The sequence below is a fragment of the Pan troglodytes genome, chromosome 9, assembly GCF_028858775.2.
Source record: "Pan troglodytes isolate AG18354 chromosome 9, NHGRI_mPanTro3-v2.0_pri, whole genome shotgun sequence".
Taxonomy (NCBI): domain Eukaryota; kingdom Metazoa; phylum Chordata; class Mammalia; order Primates; family Hominidae; genus Pan; species Pan troglodytes.
In genome coordinates this window covers 12,949,856-12,977,201 of record NC_072407.2, presented here as the reverse complement: position 1 = coordinate 12,977,201, position 27,346 = coordinate 12,949,856, and the positions used below count along the sequence as shown (strand labels likewise).

The 27,346-nt window shown below is 45.3% G+C and overlaps 1 protein-coding gene across 33 annotated transcripts in view; it reads left to right on the top strand.

Annotated features, from left to right (window-relative positions):
- DENND2B (DENN domain containing 2B) overlaps positions 1–27,346 on the top strand; it is a 219,831-nt gene that overhangs the window by 79,233 nt on the left and 113,252 nt on the right. For 21 of the 33 annotated variants that reach the window (XM_063782749.1, XM_063782740.1, XM_063782743.1 and 18 more), the window contains one exon: positions 22,698–22,786. The exons of 7 other annotated variants lie outside the window; for them this stretch is intronic. The gene's annotated coding sequence lies outside the window, so the exon portion shown is untranslated. Of the gene's footprint in view, positions 1–2,365; positions 2,499–22,697; positions 23,510–27,346 lie in introns of those variants that run through there. 5 more of the 33 variants (XM_063782747.1, XM_016920330.4, XM_063782766.1 and 2 more) reach the window with 5 other exon arrangements.

The window sequence follows — 27,346 nt, the reverse complement described above, 5'->3', positions numbered from 1 at the left end:
TTTTTGAGTTCATCTTTGGTCTTGTGTCTCTGAAAAAAGCAGCATGCATTTTGATCTAGGTTTAAACAGTTAAAATCTGTGGCCACAGGGTAAGGTGAAACTAATGGCTCTAAGTAGCCAACTTTTTACCTTTGCTTTACTGGCACCAGGCTGTGAGTAACTGAACTAACCAGCTGCAGACCCTTATTATGCAATTTTGAGGTAAGGATGGGTGAAATCCTAGGGGCTGGGAGACAGACATGTTTGGCTACCAGAGAGATGACATCAGTTCATTTACTGGTGCTGTGGAGGAAGGGGAGATTCCAGGTGCTTAGCCTTCTTCCTGCATGTGGGGGTGTCCAGAGCCACTCTTAATCCTATTCGCAGCCAAGGTCTTTGCTTGGGAAAAACCGTATTTAACTCTGTGCCTCCTGTTATCCCCATAGGGACATGAAGTTGGAAGGGTTCTTGTATCTTTGGCTTCCCGAACAAAGCTTTGAAGAACAGACGTGTGTCTATATGTGTCTCTGTGTGTATTTTGTATTAATGCTAGCAACTGATTAAGGTTTTCAGAGTCCAGGTCGTATATGAGAAGGGGAAGTGTCATCTGGATTTTATGGAATCTGTATTAGGAATTGCCCTTTCCTTGCAAAGGAAACAGTTAATGATGTAATCCACTTTTAAATTAAAATTATTTTATTATTTTATTTTGATATCCTTCACGTGGACACTTAGTATATAACAGGAAGGCATCTTTAATAACTCTTTCTGTGTTCTGCTCCTTCTCCTGTGCTTATCCTAGAACAGAGCCTTACAGGGTCATAATTTGGAGGAAGCACAGGCTTCTGGGAGCTGTGGTACTAACAGTAGGACTGAAAAAAGCCTTATGACCTCTGAAGCATGACTGAGAGAATCAAGCTGGGAGGCATTGGAGCCCATCTGCTCACCAGCTTTGCTGGCCTGTCAGATGTTGGGCTTCCCCTCCGGTTCTGCCCTCCTCCCTCAAGATGTGTTAGAAAATGAAGCCTGCTTCCTGGAAAGCAGGTGACGCCAAAGCTTATGCTAAGAGGATCCGACCTCACATCTGCGTGCCTGCCTTGGGCTCCCCTGTGACTGGATTGCTTCGGGTCTCCCTAAGACCCTTGCTCACATTCAAGTGCAGCCGCTGCTTACTGGAAGCCGTCTGGGGCCAGCCCAGGCTTGTTCTGTCAGGGCCTCTTCCCACCACTGTGTCCTCGCCTCCTGTGGGGTTTCACATACAAGGGCCTCACCATCCCTGAATTGCCAGAATCCTTGTTCTGAGAACCCAGTGCCTCCCAGTCAGGGCCCAGGAAGCTGTGGGTAAGCTCTTGGTTTCCTTCTCGGCCAGACACTTCTGGGAAACTATCTGCATTCCTTTCTGCCCAACTCTGCCTCTGGGCTCTGGGGCTGTGTGGGGTGTGGCTGCCTCATGCCTCTGTGAGGAGGAATGCTAGCGCAGTTCCACTGAGACCAGCCATGGAAGGTAACCGGGAGTTTGAAGGTGGAATTCTCTTTTCTTGCAGTCCTATAGCCAGGAGCTAGCTTTTCATGGATTGTGATGAGGTGTTGGTTCTTTTTTTTTTTTTTTTTTTTTTTTTTTTGGAGACAGAGTCTCGCTCTGTTGCCAGGCTGGAGTGCAATGGCACAATCTCGGCCCACAGCAACCTCTGCCTCCCGGGTCCAAGCAATTCTCCTGCCTCAACCTCCCGAGTAGCTGGGACTACAAGTGTGCACCACCATGCCCAGCTAATTTTTGTATTTTTTTACTAGAGACGGGGTTTCACCATGTTGGCCAGGATGGTCTCGATCTCTTGACCTTGTGATCCGCCCACCTCGGCTTCCAATAGTGCTGGGATTACAGGTGTGAGCCACTGTGCCTGGCCGAGGTGTTGGTTCTTTTAAAAATTTTCCAACTTGCTTTCCTGTCTCCCTGTAACTCTGGAAGGCGGGGGTGAGGGGTAGGAGGAGAGACAGTCGACTCAGTTGGTTGTGATCCATCTTTGGCACTGGAGATGGGTGTGGCAGATACCTTTTGTGAGGAAGGAGCTTAGAGGCAGATGAGAGAATCGGCCTCTTGGTCTTGGTATAACTGGACGTCTCCCCAGTCTGGCTCTGTTGACACTCTGAATGGTTTGTGAAGGCATCCCCTGCCCCCTGAAGGCATTACCATCCTTACCAGGTTTAAAATCTTCCAGAGTGCACCCAGCATCATCAGCTCCTGCAAGCAGAAAGGGCCCAAGGGAGCACGAACACACACTGGGTAGAAGTTAAGCCTGGTTTTTTAAAATTTAAGTTTAAATTTTTAATTATTTAGGGAGTGAATCCTACAGAATTTAATTTTTCCATCTTGTTTTTATGGAGACAGGGTCTTGCTGTGTTGCTCGGGCTGGTCTTGAACTCCTGGGCTCAAACAGTCCTCCTGCCTCAGCCTCCCAACGTGCTGGGATTACGGGAGCAAGCCACCCCACTGTGTGCAGCCCAGAAGTTGAGCCTGAGAGGTAGGCTTATTGCCCTGTGTCTACCCAAGGGTGTGTGTGTGTGTCTGGAAGTGGAGATTAGGAGTGAATGCATCTTATAAACAGGAGAAGATCTGGAGAGACGATGGTGGGGGCTGGCTGTGGGGAGCACAAAAGCTGGGACTTTTGCAGAGATGTATTTGCTCCCGAGTGGCCAGAAGCCAGGAGTAGTGGGGAAGGTGGGTTTAGGCATGCTAGGTTATGCTTGCATTGCTGAGTACCTTGGGTGTGATGGCCAGGAATGCTTTCCTCTGGGAATTGGGCCGATCTCCTGACAATCCTCCCCATTTTAAACCCATTACATACTTATGTGATTCTTACCTATCAGGGAGGTCTTGGGGTCATGTGTTGTGGGGCAGAGGCTCTGAGTCTAAGAATGGGCTGGTCAGCCAGAGGCTCCACCTCCCAGTTTGTTGGCTTCCTCAAGGATGCCATCCTTCTTTGCAGCTGCCAATCTTCACTGGTGTCTGTGCCCTGGCAGGGTATAGAGCCCTTCTCATGGGTGCTCTGCCTCTTTGGGGGCTTGAGGACAGATGGGGCTTAATTTGAAGCAGATTTCCTTCCAGGGCCCAGATATGAAATATATATTAGAAGATGACTACTGGTCTTGGCTTTTCTTTCTTATGTGTCTCTTTCTTCCTTTTATCTTCCCACTACTGTCAGGCACTGTGAGCAGCAGTTGCTATCACACGGGCGGATCAGAACATGAAGAATGGAGCTAAATAGAGCTGTCTGCATGCTGTTCTGATGGGCTCAGGCTCAGCCTCAGAGAATAGGTGGATTGGAGCCTGTGATGGGGGCTCTTTCCCCCACCAGAGTGGGTGAAAGCAGGGAGGAACAGGCGGGAAGATACTTTAGGAGTTGGGAGGGTATTAATTCCACCTCTTCTCTCCTTCCTCTGTACCCCAACATTCCCTGTGAGTTGTCAAGGGCTGGAGAGATAACAAAGATCTTTCTTTCCACCATCAGGCAGTAAGGCAATGCAGCCCTTGCTGAATTTTCAGCTCCACTGACATTGTGATGCAAATATTATATAAAGCTTATTTTCTGACCTGAGGGAATTTATAAGCTATTGGGAGAGACAGTGTTTGTTAAACAAGTAGAGAATATCCAAGATCTTAACTGTGTTGGTTTACGAACCATGGATATATTTATAGTTCAGAACAAGAAAGTTGTATCTTAAAACCACAGAAAACTTTCCTTGGAGGAGGCAGGATTTTTCTGGTCTTTAAAGTTGGGTCAACTTTATAAGGAAAGGAGAGATGTTCACTCCAGTGTCACGGCGATGATCTACCTTGGAGGGGTAGGTGTGGCAGAGCAGAGCCAGGGACCTGAGCTCTGGAAGTCCTGCCATTACATAGGTGATGTGAAGTGATGCAGTGAAGGTGGAGTTTTGTGGAAATCTCTCCTGTAGATCGATGAAAATAGGATAATTTTGGAGAGGCCAGAGAAAGGCAGTGAGGAGGCCTGCTAAAGGACATGGCAGGTCAGCAACAGGAGAGAGGAAGGGGGCGAGTCCTAGAGAATATTCCAGAGTAGATGAGGCAGGACTGACATGAAGGATGAACTTGAGGGGAAAGATGGAAGACACCAACGTTTCTGAGCTGTGAGAGCTAACCAATACTGACACGTTCTGTTTGTGAAGTACTTGGACTTTTCAAAGCACTTTTTCATTCAGCAGAGCATTGTCTGGGCTCTTAGAGTTCATCTAGTCTGGCTCTGTTTTATAGAAGGGGAGATTGGGGAAGAAAGGGGAAGCGACTGTTCCCAGCACACACAGCTATTTAGTGGTGGAGCGGGACCCATGATCTAGGCCTCTCCCTCCTAAGACAATTTTAAGACAACAGCAGCGTGGAGGAGAGTGTGGGCTTGGCAGAAAGTCCGTCTGGCTGGATAACATTAGGTGATAAACCAATCTCTGAGAGCTGAGAGAAACTTACTCAGAAGCATTCGGACCGTATCAGTGGTTCAGCTCCTCAGAATTGTTTTTGAGAACCACAGAGAAGGAAGATGGACTCCTTGGGTCCTTCTAGTTCTGAGATTCATAGGAGTGCCCAAAAATAATGTATATGAATAGTACTGAATGGGGCTCCCCGGAGACTGGCGGGTCTCCAGTGTGGTGCCTTTCTAAGGGAATTTTCAAGATAACTTGACTCCACATGATTTTTGCCTTGTGCTGACCACGGAAGCTGACTGCAAGGACACCACTGCTGAATTGCGCTGTGGCCAGTCATCACCACAGCCAGGGGCTCAGCATTGCAGTGACGGCTCTGATGTGTCACCCACTCCTCTCCCACCTCCTCTCACAACATACGCTGCACATGCACGTGCACACACACACCACACATGCTACACAACACACACACACCACACATACGCACACACACCACATGCACAAAAGCACACCACACACCCACACCACACACACAAACACACCATACACACCACACCACACACAAACACACCATACACACACACGCACAACACACTCCACACATACTACACACACACCACACACATGCACACCACACACACACCCACACACACCCCCCACACACACACTTTCTCCTCCCTTCCCTGCCTCCCTCCTTCCTTTCATTTTACTTTTTGTCCTCCACTGTTTCTTGTCTCATCCCTGTCTTCCATCTCTGCTCCCCGCTCTTGTCTGGTCTAATTAACTTCCTCTGTTGGAGCAGCTTCCCCTCTTGGGTAAACTCAGACATGACCGCAGCAAAGCAGTGTGGAATCTTCTGTTTGGTCAGTGTTCCCTGAGATGGTGGTGGTACTCAGCCATCCGGGTCAGAAGCTGGAGTCCTTCTGGAGCCTTGCTCACCTCTGCAGCTGGTCACCTCCGAGTCCTTGTTTCCTACTAAAAGAGTGCTTGGTCCGCCCTGCTTGTCCCCATTCTCACCACCCCACATGGCAGGAGAGAAAGCAGAGAGGGATCATGGTGGAAGAAAGGAACGCAGAGATGAGGGTCCCCTTTGGTGTCCTTGAAAGCAGTGACCCCTCACAGAGTGGGTTCTTGTGGTCTGCGTCCTGACCCCCAGCTTCCCCGCAGATACAGCTGCACTGGAGCCCCTGAAGACAAACCAGAGAAGTGCTGCATCCTGGGGGGCAGGAGGCTTTGCTTTGCCCAGGGCTGGGCTCCTGAATGAATTTTGGTGCAGCCTTAATGGCCGAGTTGTGCTGTTGAAGGTGCACTGCTCTGTGTCCAGGCACTTCTGGAAGAGGAAGTCAAGGTCATGAGGCTGAATTAGGCTTTGTGTGCTCCTTCTAGATTCTCAGCGTCTGTCTGGTCCTTTACTTGCTTTAGATCTCTGCCCCAGCCACTGTAGGCAGGAACAGCTCTCTTCCTTGAGAACTCAAGAGGTTCTCAAGGTAGTAAACTTCATGGTGCTCTTAGTTTAGTCTGAATGGCCTTGGCCTTGGGGTCCATCCCAAGTTCCATAGCCAGCAGTTGGGTCCATGTCTCACATTTTTGTCCTTGTCTCCTCCACACAACATTGCCACAGTCCACCCCCATTCCCCCTCCCCACCTCCAGTCTGGTGCAATAGGGATTTAAGGAGGAAATGGATTACCTGGATAGTAGAGGAAGGAAGTTTGTGGCTGGCAAATTGTAATTTTATTTGGAAAGTCTATCCCATTCTCTCCCAACCCTCAGAGCATAAGGTGAAGTCAGATGTTGTTGAGCTGTCTCTCTTCCTAGCCATCTTGGATAAAACAGAGGTACAGGGTTCACCCTTCAGAAGCTTGCTGAGACAGTCTTATTTACTAAAACAACAACAAAACAAAAACCACTTCAAGCCCCCAAATCCCAACCACATAAGTCTCTAAGCCTCTGACAACTCTCGCATCTCTCTGGGTCTTGGACCCTCTGTGACAAAGCAGTGGTAACTTGGTAACTGTCTTGGGAGCACGCAGAGAGAGTCAAGCCTCATCTTGCCAAATTTTCCCAGAGTATGCACCCCTTCTTCATCTCCTCTGGGCCTTTACCTTAGAAGAGCTGTGTCATGCATTACTGATGGCAGAGGCTGTCTGCATTGGAGATGAGTGGCTATAATCTTTCATCACCTTCAGAAGAACTGTGAAATCGTTGACTTCCTTTATCTGCTCGGGTTTGAGATGAGCTAGCATCTACCAGTTTTAGCCTCTGGAGTCCCATGGCCTTGTAAGAAGGGAGTGTTCTGCTGGCACTAGCTGTGCGGGGGACAGTAGTCCTTGACCCTTTGTTCTTTTCACTCTGCCTTCCTCCTCTCAGTCGTTCACAGCTCAGCCAACCAGCTAAGTGGGGTGTAGGCAGATGTATCACCCCAGGGTAAGGGGCCCCAGACAGGGAGGGAATAAAGGCTTTCTGAATTCTTTCTTTCCTGCAAATTCAAAAGGCTAAGTGGTGCTCAAGTATGTTCCCTGACATCCCTGGGAGTAATGCTCAGGAATTCCCCCAAATTTGCCACTCTGAGACTTCCAAACAAGCTTCCTCCTGTTTCTGTCCTTCAAGATCTTAAATTGCTTTCTACTCTCCCCGCTCCCTCCACATTCCTCTGCTTTTCCTTTCATCATCTCCCTCATCTTCCCTTCCTTGCATCGTGGGGTCTAATTGATTTCTTTATTGCAAAGGTTGTTCAATGTTGATCTCTAAGTGAATGAACATTCATAAGGACCTCTTTTTACACAAAGGCAAACTAGCTCTCTTCTGCAGAAACATAGGATGGGCCCAGTGCATGTCTTGTTAGGAAAGGAGCTAATCATTGCATAGATTAGGAACTTTTAAGTTCTTAACCTTGGGGAGAAAGAAGATAGTTTAAAAAATGGCATCTTCTCCTGTAGGATGTTGACGTTTATTTAGTATGACTCATCTGTAGATCAGGGCCGCCTTCCATGTTCCTAGGATAAGAACCGGATGTTGAATGGCCACTGCTCTTCTCTCTCCCCAGATCCTTAGAAGAAGCATCATAGGGTTCCTTTTCAGGAGATAAGCTGGTATGTCTATATCCCAGCAATCCCTGAAGAAGCTGAAATGCTGCATTCCTACCATCTAATGTTTCGGTTACAGCATTTAAGCCTGAGTCCTTGCTCACAACAGCTATCAGATGACAGCTTAGTACAGGAGGTTAAAGATCCACAAGAATTCACTCTGATAGTTAAAAATATCACTCTGATTCTGCTTGTAGTGAACCATGGTTTGGGGAGATGATGGGTCAGAATTGTTTGGATTCCTGAGCTGCTCTATATCCTTGATAAAGCTCGGATGGTCAGAGCCCCAGCTGGGAGGTTTTGATGTGACTAGCAGGAGGGACAAAGGGCAGGTCAGGCAGGGCCCAGCTGTCTCTTCTTTCTGTGAGCGTTCTTTATTCCCCAGAGATGACTCTGTGGGGATAAAAGCGGTAGTTTTCTATCTTCTTGTTCTGCAGGAGAACTTACAACCTCATGAATCAGACGTGTTATCTTCTCAGTTTAAGGGGCTCCAAAAGACTTGATTTCCTTTTTTTCTTTCAATATATTTGTCTGAAATGTTATTCAAGACTCCATTTACCCCGGGACTGCAAATATAATATATGTCTCCTGGAAACACTTTTGTTCTAACCAGAATGGAGCAGAGTAGGACATGAATCTCATTTGATCTGGGCCCTGTGTTTTGTCAGCTAAACTCAAAATCACATTTGCTCATCAGTTGACTCATATTGAACCTTTCCTCAGGTCTTTTTCACTAATAACCATCTTTATCCTGTTGTCTTGCAGTATTTTTCTAAGCTTCAGTGTAAAATTACATATTTTACCCTTTAAAAATTTCATCTTGCCGTATTTAACCTATGGTTCCAGTTTGTGGAGGCTTTTCTCTCTGATTATATCTAGTATATTCATTATCCCTCCCAATTAATTTATCATAAACATATTTGATAATTGTGTCTTATCCAAGTCATTGATAAAAAGGGTAACCATGATGAGATCTAGAATAAATGGGAAGAGAAAGGAATATTACAGGGCAACGTCCCTGATGAACGTAGATGCAAAAATCCTTAACAGAATACTAGCAAATAGAATTCAACAGCACACTGAGTCTAATAAGACAAAGGTCCAGTATCCAGCATCTATAAGTAACTTAAACAAATTTACAAGAAAAAAAAAACCCCATTTTTAAAAAGTGGGCAAAGGACATGAACAGACACTTTTCAAAAGAAGACATACATGTGGCCAACAAGCATATGAAAAAAAGCTCAACATCACTGATCATTAGAGAAATGCAAATCAAAACCACAATGAGATACCATCTCACACCAGTCAGAATGGCTGTTATTAAAAAGCCAAAAAACTATAGGTGCTGGTAAGGTTGTGGAGAAAAAGGAATGTTTATGTAGTGTTGGTGGGCGTGTAAATTAGTTCAACCATTGTGGAAGACAGTGTTGCGATACCTCAAAGACCTAAAAACAGAAATACCATTCCACCCAGCAATCCCATTACTGGGTATATACCCAAAGGAATATAAATCATTTGATTATAAGATGCTGGGTGCAGTGGCTCATGCCTGTAATTCCAGCACTTCGGGAGGCCGAGGCAGGCAGATCACTTGAGGCCAGGAGTTCGAGACCAGCCTGGCCAACATGGCGAAACCGTGTCTCTACTAAAAATACAAAAAAAAAAAAAAAAAAGCTGGGTGTGGAGGTGTGCGCCTGTAGTCCTAGCTACTCGGGAGGCTGAGGCAGGAGAATTGCTTGAATCTGAGAGGTGGTGGCTGCAGCAAGCCGAGATTGTGCCACTGCATTCCAGACTGGGTGACAGAGTGAGACTCTGTCTCCAAAAAAAAAAAAAAAAAATTTGTTTGATTATAAAGATACAAGCACATGTATGTTCATTGCAACACTATTCACAATAGCAAAGACATGGAATCAACCTAAATGCCCATCACAGTAGACTGGTTAAAGAAAATGTACATATACACCATGGAATACTACGCAGCCATAAAAAAAGAATGAAATCATGTCCTTTGCAGGAACATGGATGGAGCTGGAGGCCACTATCCTTAGCAAACTAATACAGGAGCAGAAAACCAAATACCGCATGTTCTCACTTATAAATGGGAGCTAAACATTGAGTACACATGGACACATAGAGGAGAAGAACAGGCACCAAGGCCTACTTGAGGGTGAAGGGTGGGAGGAGGGAGAGGATCAGGAAAAATACTAATGAGTACTAGGCTTAATACCTGGGTGATGAAATAATCTGTACAACAAGCCCCCATGACACAAGTCTACCTGTATAACAAACCTGCATATGCACCCCTGAACTTAAAAAAAAAAAAGAGCCGGGCATGGTGGCTCACGCCTGTAATCCCAGCACTTTGGGAGGCCTAGCTGGGCAGATCACAAGGTCAGGAGGTCGAGACCATCCTGGCTAACACGGTGAAACCCCGCCTCTACTGAAAATACAAAAAAATTAGCCGGGCGTGGTGGCGGGCACCTGTAGTCCCAGCTACTGGGGAGCCTGAAGCAGGAGAATCGCTTGAACCCGGGAGGCGGAGGTTGCAGTGAGCTGAGATCATGCCACTGCACTCCAGCCTGGGCGACAAAGCAAGACTCCATCTCAAAAAAAAAAAAAAAAAAAAAAAAGAAGAAGAAGAATGAGCAGTGGCCTCAAGTCACAAAAAAAGGAAAAAAAGGGTTCATGTACCATGAGCAAGTGGGATTTATCCCTGGGATGCAAGGATTGTGTATTAGTCCATTCTCATGCTGCTGTAAAGAACTGCCCGAGACTGGGTAATTTATATAAGAAAGAAGTTTAATTGACTCACAGTTCCACATGTCTGGGAGGCCTCAGGAAACTTACAATCATGGTGGAAGGCACCTCTTCACAGGGTGGCAGGAGAGAGAATGAGTGTAAGCAGGGGAAATGCCAGGAGCTTATAAAACCATCAGATCTCATGAGCCTCACTCACTATCATGAAAACAGCATGGGGGAAATGGCCCCCATGATCTAATCACTTCCCATTGGATCCTTCCCATGACACCTGGGGATTATGGGAACTACAATTCAAGATGAGATTTGGGTGGTGACACAGCCAAACCATATCAGATGGCTCAACATATGCAAATCAATAAATGTGATAAAAACAGATGGGATGTGCCTAAACTTGTAGGAGTTCCAGAGCTCCTCTTCCTGGTTGATGCCGATTCATTTCATAGCACTGTTTGGACCCAGCTGTCCTGAGTTACCAGTCCATCCAGCTGCCGGTGTACCTCTGATTTTTTTTTTCTTTAAAGATCAAGAGATATTTTTCTGAAGTCCAGATAAATTATGTCCCTGACATTCTTTGCCATATGTATGTGCATATGTGTGTATTTATTTATGATATATATATTATATACAAATATATATTGTGTAAATATGTGTGGATATTACTTTTTAAGTCCCCAATCTGTTATTTTTGGATCACTTACTAGCTATTGCTGAGTGTTTTACATGTATTATCTATTTTATTCCCTACAATAATTATATAGTAACCTCATTAACTAAAAGTAATGATGTCTCTTGATGCGATTTGTACTTAATCTCCAGGGATCAATACTTCCTTCTCTGAGTCCTTGCCACTTTTTATATATTCTTTTCTGGAGTTTTGCCTATGATATTGATTAAGAAATATTTTTTGAGCACTTGCTATGTACAAAGAAAGTACTGCATTACAGCCTGCTGGAAATTCAAAGATGAATATGCTCAGAAGAGATTATATGTAATTAAAAATGTAAGGGAATGAACAATAGCTTGGTAGGGAAAGGAGGAAAAACAAAAGAACAGTCCTGAGTGTGAATGGAACGCCGAAACTAGCCCACCTGCAGAGTTCGAAAGGGAAACCTTTAGAAGCCATGGGGATGGTACAGTCCACGTTAGATTCTCTTCACAGAGGTGGAAAGTATCCAGGTGACTGACAGTTTTAAATCCTATCTCAGTACCTTGTTGGAGTGGCTCCGTGAGTCTGAGGTCAAAGAGGAAGGTTGCGGGAAAGAGTCCACTTTTGAAATCTTTTCTTTAAAAAAATGTTGCTAAACGTTCAGTTATAAGATAAATCCTGGGAATCTAATGTACAGCATAGTGACTATAGTTAATACTGTATTGTTTACTTGAAATTTGCCAAGAGAGTAAGTCTTAAGTGTCCTCACCTCTCCCCACCACATACACAAAATGGTGTTGTATGGTAATGAATGTGTTAATTTGATTGTGATAATTGTTTCACAGTGTATTAGTATATCTAATTATCATGCTGTACATCTTTAGTATCTAGAACTTTTGTCAATCATAACTCAGTAAAGTTGGAAAAAATTGAGAAATTATTTAAAATATGTAGAATATCTATTTTTATATGTATAGTTTAAGTGACCCACCACCTAGCTTAAGAAAGAAAATGCTACTATTAACTTTAAAATCTCCTGTGTCCTTACCAGTAATTGATTTAAGAAAATAAATGTATGTTGAATGGTAGAAAATAGTTCACAAATTTGAGACTAGCCTGGGCAACATGGCAAAACCCCCTCTCTACAAAAAATTAAAAAATTAGCAGGGTGTGGTGGTGCACACTTGTAGTCCCAGCTACTCGGGAAGCTGAGGTGGGAGAATTGCTTGAGCCTGGGAGGCAGAGGTTGCAGTGAGCCAAGATCTTGCCACTCCACTCCAGCCTGGGCGATAGAGCCAGACCTTGTTTCAAAAACAAAACAAAACAAAACAAGACAAAACAAATCTACAATAGCAGCAGTGTAGAATATGTAGAATTTTGTAAAAAGGAAAAAAATTGCTAACATGATTATTGCTTGGTATAAGTTTTTTTCACTTGCATATGTCTTTACATTTTAATGTAGTTATAGCTTTATTATGCATAATTAGCGTTGTCTCCCATGCTAATAAAGTCTTCGTAATTGCCATTTAAAGTTAGTTCTTTTTTTTTTGAGACAGGATCTCTCTCTGTCTCCTGGGCTAGAGTGCAGTGACGTGATCACTGTTCACTGCAGCCTCTATCTCCTAGGCTAATGTGATCCTCCTACTTCAACCTCCTGTGTAGCTGGGACTACAGGCTTGTGCTAATTTTTTTTTTTTTATTTTTAGTAGAGACAAGGTCTCTATGTTGCCCAGGCTGGTCTTGAACTCCTGGTCTCAAGAGATCCTCCCACCTTGGCCTGCCAAAGTGCTGGGATTACTGGTGTGAGCCAGCTAGTTAATTTTTAAATAAAAAACGTGTTATAAATTCAAAAGGTACAAAAAGATACACAGTGAAAAGCAACTTTTCCTCCCACCCTCTTTTCTCCTTAGAACAAATTACTGCTACCAGTTTGTGGTTTATAGTAGTTTCTTTTAAATTTTTTAAATTTAAATTAAATTTAATTAATTAATTAATTTTTTTTTTTTTTTGAGGCAGAGTCTCGCTCTGTTGCCCAGGCTGGAATGCAGTAACACGATCTCAGCTCACTGCAACCTCTGCCTCCTGGGTTCAAGCAGTTCTCATGCCTCGGCCTCCTAAGTAGCTGGAATTAAGGCATGCGCCATCATGCCTGGCTAATTTTTGTATTTTTGGTATAGATGGGGTTTCACCATGTTGGCCAGGCTGGTCTCGAACTCCTGACCTCAAGCGAACCACCTACCTTGGCCTCCCAAAGTTCTGGGATTACAGATGTGAGCCGCTGCACCCAGCCATAGTCATCTCTTACAATGGCTGCACAATAGTCCATCTAGTGCAGTTTTTCAGACTAAGGGCCATAATCCATTATTGGGTCAGGAAATCAGCTTAGTGGGGCTCTATGTACTTTGTTTTCTTAATTTCTTAATAACATAGATTAGGATTGAAAATAGCAGAGAGCATCACATACAGTAAAGATAGTGTTGTTTTGAGAAACCTTTTTGGTTCAGTTTTTTACACACACGCACATACACACACACCCTCTCACACATGCATATGCTAGATTACAATGTAAAACATTCTTTATTGGGTTGCGGTTTAAAAAAATACTAATCTAGGAATGACTGATATGGAGATTGTTTCTAATTCTTAAAATTATTATAAATAATGCTGGAAACAGACATTTATTCTGCATACTTAGCAATTTTCTCTTAGGATATTCTCCCTGAGTGAGGCTACTGAGTCAAAGTCTATGAGCATTTTAATTGATAAGTTACTTTCCAAAAGCCATATCCCATTTACTATTTAATAAATGTCATCTGTGCTTTGTTTAGCATAGGTTATTTTTATTTTAACACAGACTGTTTTCTATGGGTAATATATGTGATATATATATTTTTTAACAGAAAGGGATGATTTATTAATTTTACCCCCAAGAAATATAAAGTGAACATTTCCCTATTTTACTAAATATTCTTCAACAGCAGTGATTCTCATTCTGGGGGCGACTTTTCTTGGGTGTAGGGTAAATACTTTAGTGCTTCCCAAACTTGAGTCAGTCTTACCTACCTTTATGATTTTTTCCTGTAACCATGTATTGTATATAATTTTATTTACTTATCTTTAAATTTGGCTTTTAAAAACTTTTTACTTTTAAATAATTTTAGACTTAGAGAAAAGTTGCAATGGCAGTACAAATTCTCCTAATCTTGTGTAACTACAGTACGATGATCAAAACTAAAATTGATATCGATATAGACTTACTGGGATTTCACCAGTTTTTCTTACGAAACTCCTTTTTCTATTCCAGGATCAAATCCAGGATCCCATGTTGCATTTAGTTGCTGCGTCTCCTTAGTCTCCTCTAATCTGTGACAATTCCTCAGTCTGTCCTTGTCTTTCATGACCCTGGCCCTTTTGAGGAGTACTGGTCAGGTATTTTGTAGAATATCCCTTAGGTTGGGTTTACTTCATGTTTTCTCATAATTAGATCAAGGTCATGGATTTGGGAAGAGCACCACAGAGGTGAAATGCCCTTCTCAGCACATGGTATCGGGGTATGTGGTGTCATTATGTCTTTATTGCCTGTGGTGTTAACGTTGATCACTTGATTAAGGTGATATGTGTCAATTTCTCCACCGTGAGGTTATTTCTACCTTTGTAATTAATAAATACTCTGGGAGAGATACTTTGAGGTTACACAAATATCCCATTTTATCTTAAACTTTTTTTTTTTTGAGACAAGGTCTCACTCTGTCACCCAGGCTGTGGCGTGCAGTGGCATGATCATGGCCCACTGCAGCCTTGACCTCCTGCTAGGCTCAAGTGAGCTTCCCACCTCAGTGTTGAAAGTAGCCAGGCCTACAGCTGTGTGCCACCACGCCTGGCTGTTTTTTATTTTTTGTAGAGATGGGGGTTTTGCCATGTTGCCCAGGCTGGTCTCAAACTCCTGAGCTCAAGCGATCTTCCTGTCTTGGCCTCTCAGATTGTTGGAATTACAGGCATGAGCCACCAAGCCCCGCCTCTCCTTAAACTTCTACCTGCTATAAAACAATACTAAAAGCATACAAAAAAGTAACTTCTTTAGTATTGATCTAATCAATGAGATTGGTAATAATGAGGTTAGTAGCTGGCTTTGTTCTTCTATAGATTAAGTAATATAAAAGTATTAAAAACTTAAAGTTTGTCCATATACCACTTATAATCATCTTGTATACACACCCCATCTTGGACACTCTGGACTACTGTGAGGTGTTAAGCATCAAATGGTCTAGGTTCTGTGGTGACATTATTAATACCCTTTTTAGTTGGATTGATTAGTTGGTTGGTTTTATTAGTTCATTCATTTAAAAATTTATTAATTGTACATGGTACACAGCCCTAAGCTAGAATTCAGAGTTAAGACATAGTTCTTTCTCTAAAGAATATTACAGCTAGCAGGAGAATTAAGCTGAATGAGCTTTGGTGCAGTCACACAAGGCAGTGGGGCATGGCTGGCATTGGAGTGGCAGCCTGTTCTGAGGAGTACTGGGGGGTAGGGCTAGAGAATCAGTCTAGCCGGGGAGAATGAGGGGAGCTAGGATTGAGGAGGTTGACACAGTCTGGGCTCACACTTCCTACAGCCTTGCCCAGATCTTACTCTTAGGGGTACTTCTTTCCCAGGCTGAAGGTATTTTCTTGGGTAGATCATAGAAAAGCAGCTTGAGTCCACATTCCTCTTAATACCCTACCTCTTCCCTTTCCCTCCACTTTGCACCTTGCCTCCCCAATCCTGAAGATTTTAATCATGGTAGGTTAAGGTCATTGTTGAACTCAGAGTTCTGAGCTAGCTAAGCTTGGAAAGCCTATTATTATTATTATTATTATTATTATTATTATTAGAGACAGAGTCTCACTGTGTTGCCCAGGCTGGAGTACGGTGGTGTGATCTCAGCTCACTGCAACCCCCACCTCCCAGGTTTCAAGTGATTCTCCCACCTTAGCCTCCTGAGTAGCTGGGATTACAGGTGCCTGCCACCATGCCTGGCTAGTTTGTGTATTTTTAGTAGAGACGGAGTTTTGCCGTGTTGGCCAGGCTGGTCTCAAACTCCTGACCTCAAGTGATCTGCCAGCCTTGGCCTCCCAAAGTGCTGGGATTACAGGTGTGAGCCACCACGCCCGGCCAGAAAGCCTATTTTAGAAGGGTAAAATGGTGCTTTCATGGGGATCTAGGGTATTGCTTTCTTGATCCAGTCTTTCCTGGCTGGAAGCCTATGTTTATGTGGCCCAGTGTTAACATGCTCCGACTTAATAAGGGACAGTGGTCAGGGGCCTGTGGATTTGAGAGATTTCAGAAAATTGGCTTATATATTAACGTTATCACAGAGACTCCAAGAAACTGAAGCAAGCTGTGAGTACCTATGTTGTGAGTATCTGGACATTGAGCTTTATACGGAGGGTTGTGAGCTGAGCGGAGGTGAACTAGGGCTGGATGACTGGCAGACTGAAGGAGAGGGGGTGCAACCTAGCATGAAGGTGTGTGGTAGCTGCTTCACTGCAGGGCTGTGGGGTCTAGAAGAATTATAGACTGAATTCCACACTTCCCTAGTTCAGAGCCTTAAGGTCAGGGGTGGGGTGCTGGTGGTAGGAGAGGCAGGGGGAATTAGGTCAGGAGTAAGGACCTGGGAAAACTTCCTATCATAAAACACTAGGACTTGACCACAGAATGGGTATTTCTCTGCCTTCCTAGGAAGGCTGTGCAAGCAAAGTTCGTGTGGCAGTGGTCAACACTGTGCAGGTCCTGCCAGATGTGGCTTCCAGGTGGAGGGGGCCCAGGATTGCCATCTTGAGGAAGACATTTGTTTTGTTGATCTGAAGGCCCTAATAGCACCCAGGTAGAGAATGCTTGATTTGCAGTAGACAGATTGTCTTCCAAGAGAACTTAGGTATTGTCAGCTGTTCAATGTCTGCTTTGTAAAGGCAACTTTGTCTCAGACTTATGGATAGGGGTGAGTCTGAGCAAGGACCTCAGCAGGAGCCTTAGTCCTCTTCGAGGCCATTTCCTAATTTCCCCATTCTGTAATTTAGCACCTTTCTTCTCTGTCCAGCCCTCCTTAGGCAGGAAGCCTGAGTCTCCCTTTTCTTTTCTTCTAAAAAAGGCTACTGTTCATTGGTGATGGACCTCTGTCTGATCCCAAAGCCCCAAGCCCGGGGCTCTGCTGAAAGGAGTCTTTCTGCTGCTTTGGACTTAGAAAGCAGTAGGACTGGGTGACTGCGTAGAATGATGCAGTAGGACAGTCAAGCCGAAGGATGCTTGAACAGCTGGTCCAGCCCTCTCATGTGGAGGAAAAAGCAAAGGCCCTAAGGGAGACAGGGACTTGCCTAGGATTTTACCATTCCAGAAAGCTGGAAGCCAGGACTGGGCTCCAGCCTGCTAGCTGTCTACTCTTGAATTTTAAAAGCTTCCCTCTTTACCACATTGCCATTCACAGGCAGAAGAGGAAAACTGTAAAGCCCTTAAGGGCTCTTCTATAAATGGCAGCTAGAACCCAGTGTAGGAGAATTGGTGGAGAGGAATATGTTTGATTCCCCCCACCTTTTTTTTTTTTTTTTTGAGACACAGTTTTGCTCTGTCACCCAGGCTGTAGTGCGGTGATGCGATGATGTCTCTCTGCAGCCTTAACCTCCCAGGCTCAAGCGATCCTCCCATTTCAGCCTCCCCAGTAACTGAGACCACAAGCGTGTGCCACTATGCCCAGCCAATTTTTTAAAATTACTATTTGTAAAGATAGGGTTTCCTTATGTTGCCCAGGCTAGTCTTGAACTCCTGGGCTCAAGCAATTCTCCCACCCCAGCCTCCCAGAGTGCTGGGATTACAGGTGTGAGCCACTGCACTTGACCTGATCACCCATTAATTTGGTAGAACTGGATGTTTTCAGTGGGAATACCACTGGACCCCAGTCTGGTGGGCATTAGAAACTAGGCTTCCCAGAGGCATTTGAAATTAGACTGCCATTTCTTAGGCATTCTAAGATCCAACCAATAATATTGAAAGAACAGCCCATTTTACTTGAATTTCTTTGATCCCAAAGTAAGGAATGACTTGAAAAGATTTACTCTGTTCCTGTGTTTTCAGGTTCAGAATTTCAGTTGTCTTTAAAGAGACAAGAAAGTACTATAAACCCCTCTAGTGACCTAATCCAAAATCCGATTTACATATATGTATTTTCTTGTACAATGTAGGTCCATCCACTCAAATTCCCTCACCTTAGAGAGGAAATAGCTGTTTCTGTTTGTTTGTTTGTTTGGAGAGTGTTTTCAATGATTCATTTATCTCACACACACTTATTGCATACATTGAATGAAATACTAAAGTGGATACACCTCGAGGAGCTCAGGTCTGTGGGGGAGACAGGTGTGCAAGTAACAGTGATAAAGTGATATCAACACTATAGTAAAGGCATCTTTAAACTGCTGTTGATTTGCAGAAGAGACAAACAGATTCTATCAGGAGATTGAAAAATATTTTACAGAGGAGGTGATAAATGAGTTGGACCTTGAAGGCAGTAAGATTTTGTTAGTGGGGGAAGGAGAGGCATTCAGATAAAGGTAACAGCATGAGCCATAGAGGGAGGGAGAGGAAAATGCAGGCAGTGTTCAAAGAACCAGGCAGTGCACTGTGGTTGTGCCTGTAATGGGGTGGTTGGTAGCAGGGGAGGTGTGGGCAAGAGATGAAGCCAGAGGATTTCAGATTTGGGTGGGAGCGTAGGCCAGAAGAGGGAACGTTGGATGTAGTCACACTGCTGTTGGTGTTACTTAGACCTTCATTTTTCCTCCAGACTGTAGTGTTCAAAATTCTTTTTAGTAATAGAACCCTTTTTTTCTGAACTTTTTACAACCATCTCCAAATTATAAAACATAAGACTTTTTTTTTTTTAGTAAAAATGTATTTTTTTTACAAGCACAGTGGCTTGCACCATGGAGGGGAGAGGAGGTGTTTTGTCCTTGGAGCTGCTGGCCTGAGAGAACCTTGTCATCGTGGGAGCTGGGCCATTCCTACACAGTGGTCTGGCAATGACCTGGTGGTGGTGGAGGCCTGTGAGTGGGGACTGGTAATGGGAGCAGCTGTAAAACCCTGGAGGGCAGCCCCAGGAGAGTGACCTTACCAGGAAAGTTCTGGGAAACAAACCACAGGGAGGCTTTACAGGAATTTTTGGTTGTGCCCACAGGCAAGGCACATGAGGAAAAGAAATGTAATTATAGTTCGTAAGTCTATGAAAAGAGGCAATGAGTGACATGAAATAGCTGCTCTAAGTTTCTTCTTCCTGTCGGACAGGAAGAAATGGGGTTTTATGCATTTCATTCAGCAGATATTTATTGAGTGCCAGCTGTGAGCTAGGCCCTGCACGAAGTGCAGGGAATATTGGTGGTTAGCAAAATAGTCAAGGTTCGTATCCTAAGGAACTCGTGAGGGAAGACTGAGATTAAGCAGATAACTGTACAAATGCATAATTACACAGCATGGTGAGTGCTCTGAAGGATAAGTGTGGGGAGCCTCATTTAGATTGGAGGATTGTGAAAGTCAAGAGACAGGAGAGTCAAGGTGAGGCAAGGTGAGTAAGAGCTATCCAGGCAAAGACTGCTTGGTAGGGGAGTGTCCCAGCAACGGGAAACAACCTGGAAAAAATATGACACCTCAGGGGAGCTAAAAGCAGTTGTATGTGGCTGATGCACAGACAGGGAAGGGCAGGAAGTGTGCTGAAACAAGGCAGGAGGAGAATCGTGCTGGGCCTTGTAGGTCCTGGTAAGAAGTTAGATTTTATCTTAAGTGTAGTGGGAAGTCAATGAAGTGTGTTAAGCAGGAAATGACCTGATCTGGTGTAAAAAAAAAAAAAAAAAAAAAAAAAAAAGGTGATTCAGACAGCTCTAATGACTTTGTGAGGGGAGAGTGGAAGCTGGGGCAATTAGGAGGTTTTTGCAATAATTAAGGTGAGAGATGGGTAGTATCAGAGGTGGAGAAAAGTGGACAGATAAAAGATATATTTTGGAAGTAGAATTGTTTGCAGTTGGGAAATGGGTTGGATGTGGGCAGAAAGAAGAAGGGAGAGTCGAGGATGTCTCCCAGGTTTCTGGCACATGTATGCTTGCAGGCCTCTCAGCAGACAGCAGAGAGCTTATATAAGGTTGTCAAATCCTTATCCTTCAGAAAGGTCAGGTAGGATTGGTCTAAATCCAGCCTTGCAGAGGCAGTGGCGGGATTCAGCTGTCCCTGACTCTGCCCAGTTCAAGGAGTGTGTACACAGTAGCATTACCCAAGCAGGGATTCCAGTTCTCTCAGTAATGGGGCCCTTCCTTTGTCCCTTCCCCCAGGACAAGGCCCTAAGGAACCTCCATAACTCCAGCATGCCACTAGGGGGAGCATGGCCCGCATTCTGGGTCTGGTTTGGAGGGCTTCTTAAGTTTGGATTACTTCAGGAACTGACTTGTATCAGTTCTAGTACTCAGTCCAGACCCCTGGCCCCTCATACTGCTTAAAAGAATGCCTGGCATATGGTAGGTGCTCAATAAGTGTTAATTGATGTTACTACTGTATTATTAATATTATCTTATTATAGAAAGGGGTGGGATCACCCCTTCTTTCTCAGGATGGAGACTGGGCAAGTGGAATGTGCATTTTGAGGATCAGGAGAGGAGAGCAGAGGGATGCCTTTTGGACAAGGAAGAGGCGGAAGTTTAGTGATTTGATGATACTGCGTTTGCCCTTCTGTCTTGTCTTTCTTTGTAGACTTGGGATTCTTCAGCTGGGGCTTGGGTGAGGTTGGGGATTTATAGTGGGTGATTAGGTTCACTCCCTTTGAAGCTCTGATTGCTTCACTAAAGCAGTAGTGCCTGCCATTTAGGATTTGTGCCATTCTGTCATTTCCTGTTGGATTTTATAACACTTTCCTACCTTAACTTCTGGTATATATTTACCTTTTAAACTCAAGTTAATCAGAATCTTGTTTTGAGAATGTTGTGATATGCTGGAAATTAATGAAAAAAACCCACTAGATTCTGCATAGGATGTTGCATTAAAGATTCTATCAGGGTGGGTGTGGTAGTACACACCTATAATCCCAGCTACTCAGGAGGCTGAGGTGGGAGGATTGCTTGAGCTCAGGAGTTCAAGACCAGCCTGGGCAACATAATAAGACCTCGTGTCAATAAATAAATAAATAAATAACATCAGGACCTTTAGCACTGTTTTTGGGAGCAACATTGGAAAATATCCTCCTTAAGCCTCAGTGTCCTCATCCTGGGGAGGGTATTAACTGTCCCAGTGTTTTTTGTTTGTTTTTGGTGAGGAGTTGTCAAGAGGAGTAAAGTTCTTAGTTCAGTGCCTGACTTTAGAGTGCTTTCACGGACAGCATCTCTTCCGATGCTCAGCCCCAGCCCTGTCAGTAGGCTCTGTAGGTGGAAAGGGGGAAGTCACGTGACTTGCCCAATGGCACATGGCCCGTTAGTGGTGGAGTCAGGCACTGCCAAGGTCTTCTGACCCCTGGTGCTGTTGCAACCACTGTGCTTAATGTACTCAAGAGACTTGAAAGGCTTGGGGATTGTTTCTAGATTTTATTTCCTGGTTCCATGACCTGGGGCAAGTAATTTTACTTCTGTTGTAGAATTTAAAAAAAAAAATCTGTTAAATTAGTATAATAATGCCAATGCTAACTTTCAGACCTGTCATGTTGAACAGACGAGCCAAGATTTTGAGAGTCGTTTAGAAAAGTGTAAGGTCATATATAGCTGTAGGGTAGGGCTTTTTCTCCGAGCTGTGCATCAGGACGTTTTACATCTTAGAGATGCTGTCTTAAGGTCTTTAGGCTGAAAGGATGGTAGTCAGCCTATCTCGCCACAACTTACAAGGATTCTCCACCTTCCCTTGGGAGCCCAGTGTTATCTCATAACCAGTTATCAAAAAGTTGACAGTTTTTGAAATCAGGTGGCAATACACTTTAGTTGAAAGTGTGCTGGACTAGGGCGAACTTGGCTGATCTCTTAGTTCTTTGACTGCCTAACTGTATAAGTGCAGATCAAATGTTTAATCTCTCTGAGTCTCAGTTTTTCCATCTATAAAATGGTCATAAGGCCAGTATGCTGGCTCACACCTGTAATCCCAGCACTTTGGGAGGCTGAGGCAGGAGGATTGCGTGAAGCCAGGAGTTCAAAACCAGCCTGGGCAACATAGTGAGACCCTATCTCTATAAAAATAAAAATTAAAAAAGTAGCCAGGCGTGGTGGTGCATGCCTGTAGTCCCAGCTACTTCAGAGGCTGAGGCAGGAGGGTTGTTTGAGCCCAGGAGTTTGATGATGTAGTGAGCTATGATTGCACCAATGCACTCCAGCTTGGGCAATGGAGCAAGATCCCGTCTCTAAAAGAAATTTAAGAAGAATAATAAATAAACTTGAAAAAATGGTCATAAAAATATCTGTGCAGTGTATTTCAAAAGGTTATGAGGATCAAACAAAATGATACATGTAAAAAGAATGTTACAAAGCAGAAATGTATGCTGGGTAGGGGGGAGAGGAAGGGACAGGATGGGGATGGGTATGGGACTAAACTTAGGGGGTCTGCCGTGTCCCAGGGACTGTGCTCATTGTCTGACAGGAGCAATATTATTACCGACTGTGACAGCAGCTCCCACGAAGCCTGCACCTTAGCTGCAGACCCTTAGCAGGGCAGAGAGACAAGGCTGTATTTGTATCAGGTTTGTCGTCTGGGTTGTGACTCTCGACTTGCCCAGGATTCTTCCTGGTCCTGACCGAGTGTCTTTGCTCTCCATTTCAGGAAGATGAGAGACTGCTTAGGCGCCACCACTAGTACCATGAGTCCCTGCACTGGTTAAAGCCATCGCCACAACCTGGACAGGCAGCAAGGTAAGCAGGGAGGCCAGTCCAGGCGAGCTCCTGGGATGTGAGTGCATTTCCGCCCCAACTGCTGCCCGGAAAAATCCCAAGTGCACAAACAAGTCAAGGCAGCGCATCAGGGTCCCTCCTACCCGAGCTCCAGGACCCAGAGGAAGGGCTGGCTTCCCCTTCAAGCGCTTCAGCTAGCTCCCTGCCCCCTGGCAGGGATTCTTCCAAGTTATAAAAAATGAGAAACTGGAGGGGAAGAAAACAAGTCCACTCACTGTCTTCTCCCTTCTCCCCTCTGAGCTGTTCAAGCAAGTTCCCAGGAGCAGTTCAGAGCCCCTGTTGGACTGGAAGGGAGGTAGGAGGAGTGGAATGCATGCAAAAACCGAGCTGATCAAAAGACAGTGCTGTTTCATGGAAATCTCCCAGAACTGAAAGAGAGAGAGAGAGAGAGAGACAGTGAGAAAGAAAGAAAAAGAGAGCGCCCTTGTGCACGCGCTAGGCCAAGAGCGCGCCGCTGTGCGCGCGCCCGCCTAGCGAGGACAGGGTCTCCATGACAACTGGCCTGGCCGGCTAGCAGTGCTCTGCTCACTTGGCTGCGAGGATCGCCACGAAAGGTCAGAGGAAGGAGCTGTGGGAAGCTCGCAGCAGGTATCGGAGCTTAAGCCAGTGGATTTGGGGGCCCTGGGCTCCCTAGCCGGCTGCGGTGTGAGAATGGAGTGGGCAGGAGAGCAGCGGGACTTTCAGGTAAGGGCAGCTCCGGGCTGGGATCATTTGGCCTCCTTTCCTGGCCCTTCTCTCCGGCTGTTTTCTGGGAGTCAGGCGAGTGTCTGTAGTCTCTGCTCGGGGTTTGGGGCTCAGGAATGATGTCATGCTCCAACAGTTGGATTCTATTAGCTTAAGGAGGAGGGAAACAGCCAATTTTCTTGACTTTGCAAATCTAGCTGATCTCACTCTTGCTGAATCTGAGGTGTTTAGACTTCACTCTAAAAAGCATCATTTTACTTTTATTTAGCACAAAGGCACAGGATATTTTTACAGGAAGAATCTTTTATATGGAAAAATCTGAGTTAACATCACTCCCGTGGTGTTTGTAGTTCTTACAGGGAAACTCCAGTGCCTTTTGAGCCGCTTGTTCGTCCTAGTGAACACTGTCTGTTTTGTCTCTTGGTGCTGCTATGTCTGACCTGTAATGGAAAAAAAAAAAAAAAAAAAAAAGGCTAATTAAGCTCAGCCAGGAGCCTGTGGTGAGTTCCAAGTCCCTCTAGAGCATTTATTAGGACAGAGGGACTGTCACAGGGATGCCTGAGCTGGGGTCTTGCACTCTCTCTCTTCCAGGCAGCTTGGTAAGAATCAAGCTGTCCTCCCACATTAAAAGGTCGATCACAGACTTTCCTAAGAGGTGGAGGAGGGGGCTGGCTTGGGGTTGGGGGGCCTGCAAACAGGTTTCTCATCCAGATGTCCCAGAGTGAGCTCTCAGCAGCAGCTGCTAAGAGCTGGGGAACATGAGGCACTGTAGTTGTGCCGGGTGGATTCCTTTGGTTACATTTTGACCAAATCTCAGGGCACGCACTCCTACACTGATTGTCCTAAGTTTTGGTAAAACTTGTTCTGACCTAGAGGAGTGGTACATGGTGAGCTGTGTGGCCTAGGAAAGGAGACCCTCCCAGAAAGGCAGTTTTATAGGTGATAGGGTAGTGGGGTTGTCAGTAATATTATGAGGAGGATGAATGCAGCAAACACTCCCTGCAACGGAGACCCATCAGGGGATGTGCTTCCACTTGAGCCATGTTATGTCTTAAATTCACTTCTTGGCCTCAGGGAACTTTGCAAATGCCTTTGGTTTCTCTGTGGGATGAGGGAACAGCTGCTGTCCTGGTTCTTCAGTTTTTCTTCTTGAACTTTCTGAACAGAATGTCTTTTGTATTCTGGCAAACAATGAGGGGGCATTCTGATTAACTTCGGGTCAGCTTGCCAATGCAAGCACTGGCCATGTCCCCAGTTCTGGCTCCCTAAAATGAGTACATGTATACATCATGGTTGTGGCCTGAGGGTCCACAAGGGTGAACTCCATGGCCCTGGACCTCAGATGGTCCACTTCTGAAGTTATTCCTCTTGCTACACTCCAGGGATCCTTTCCTTAGTTGAAACCTACATTTTGCTGGAGGGATGTGGCATAACACTGAGCCAGTGGCCCCTTCAGTTGGCAGTGTAAATCCAGAACCTCAGCCTTCTTTTCTACTTGCGTGTGTAGTTGGAGCTCTTCAATTTTACCATCCCCACATGTGTGAAGAGGGCTAGCAGAGACCCACTTTCAGGAGCTGGTGCTCCTTCTGTTGGTATAGCAGAAAGAATAATGGATTTGGGTTGCTAGACTTGAGTCGACGGCTAGATTCTGTTCCCATAGGGTGGCCACGGGCAAGTATCTTAACTAATAGGAGCTTCAGATTCTTACCTGTGAGATGGAGGTAATAAGAACAACTTCACAGGACTGTTGGGAGGAGCCAGTGGGATAACTTCCATGAAAGTAGTTTGAAACAAGTCACGTCCTATCTAATGTAACGTGTTGTGAATTGAAGCTTGAGGAATGACCCAACTCTCTCTGGAAAGTCACTTTGCCTCTCTGTTCTGGTTCTCTCATTTTATAAAGTGCCTTCTTCCTTTCTGCATTTATAAGTAAACATGAGAAAAATCTGAAAAGACTTCTTCAGGATGTTTAAGGAAACAAATGTTGCTTTCCTTGGGTTGGGTCATTTCATAAGAGTGATGTTTGCCATAAAACTGGAGCCTCATAGACGATCCTGCAGAGAGGAAGCTTTGCTTGGTCACCTGACTCATGTGTTTATGTATGGTATAGAGGAGAGGTATTCCGAAAGACCCGTCGCTTTTCCTGTGTCCCACAGCTGCCTGTAGAGTTGTGGCACCATAAACTTTAGCAGCTGGAAAAGAGGCCAGGCCTGGTTCCCTCATCCTGCTGGGTCCTGCTGGGCACACTCTGCAGTGGGCAAAGGGGTCTTTCTCCTTCATTCTGGGTTTAGAAGGCAGGGTTCTAACTGGGAGAAAGTGTTATTGCTCCGAAAGGCTTCTTGGGGGCTGGGCAGGTCTTTCAGGAACTCATAAGGCCACAGCTTATGGGGAAAGAAAAAGAAACAAGGAAGTGGGAATTCCAAGGGCAGAGATTCTTGATATGCCGTGGGACTGTGCCAAGGAATGGAAGAGCAGGGGAAGGGAGACTCCAGGCAAGGAGAGTCCCAGGTCTGTCCTCATTGAGTCGAAAGGGCGTATGGCATACTAGAGCGCCTCACCCACAGCCCCAGCTTTACTGTAGGATAGGGAAAACCTGCCAGCCATATCCCGGAGTGGTGTCTGGGAAGAAGCCCTTGAGCAGACCCATAGTAGGCAGATTAAAAAAATGAAACAAAACAAGCAGCTCCCCTTCTAGTTGAGTCATGTCACAACAGCCTCTAAGGCCTGAAGGAGAAGCTGCCCACAGCTTAGATTGGGGCTGCAGCTGTTCCCCGACTCCCATCAGTCCGGCTTCCCAGAGCTGAGTCACAAATTGGATCTGTCTATGTTCCTTAAGGATTAAAAAGTAACATTCCTGTTCTCACTCCCTCTTTCCTCCTTCTACTCCGCTTCCTGTACCTTCTCCCCTTGGGCTCTCTCTCTCTCAAATTAGATATCAGTCACCCAGGGAAGATGAAACTTTGAAATACACTGGAGAACAGGCCAAGGACACCCTTGGTTCTGCTGGTTCAGCCTCTTTCCCTGGAATGAAGGGCAGGGTGTACAGATTCAGGAGGGCAATCCAAGTATCATGGCCCCACTGGTAGCCTAGACCTGAGAGAGGCTGTGCCCCACTCCCCACCGCATCTGATTCTAAGAACTGCATTACGGGAGGTCCACCTGGCACCTCAGGGAGATGGGAGGCTCTGAGGCCTGGGCCTTCTGAAGCACCTCCCTGTGGGGCAGGTGGGACTGAAGGATTGAAGAATACATCTTCCTTCCTGTCACTCCTCTTAGCTGTTAACTGTCATTGCCCTGGAAACGTCCCCATTTCCACCATTGGGCCTAAGAGAGTCGGCCGAGGCAGCCAAGCCCGGGGAACACATAGTTGAGGCTGGAGGAGGCCTGGCAGCAGCCCTTCCGAGCCCTGGCTTGACCTTCCTTCTGTGCCTCTGCATGGGCTTGGGAGGAGGGTGTGTTTAGGGCAGGCTGCGAGGAGGGGAAGGGGAAATCTGCAGGCAGATAATTGAGTTCTTTGAGTTGGAGGGACCATGGAAAGTGGAGAAGGGGCCAGGAGGGCATAGAGCGAAAAAAGAAAAAAAAAAAAAAAAAAAAAAAAGACCATCTGGCGTAGTCTGCAGAGATTTGTCTTTAAAGCCTGTGGGAAAACTTGCATTAGTGTGTGCCTTCTCCTGGGGAGGCAGGGGCTGGGGAGGCTAGGCATTTGTTTCATCCTGGAGGGGAGGTGCTGTGTGTGTCTGTCTCAGTAGGTGGGTCGGAGGAACTACTGGGTGCATCTGTCTTAGAGGAATATGCCACATAATATTGTGCTGATAGAAAAAACCTGAGCTCTCTATT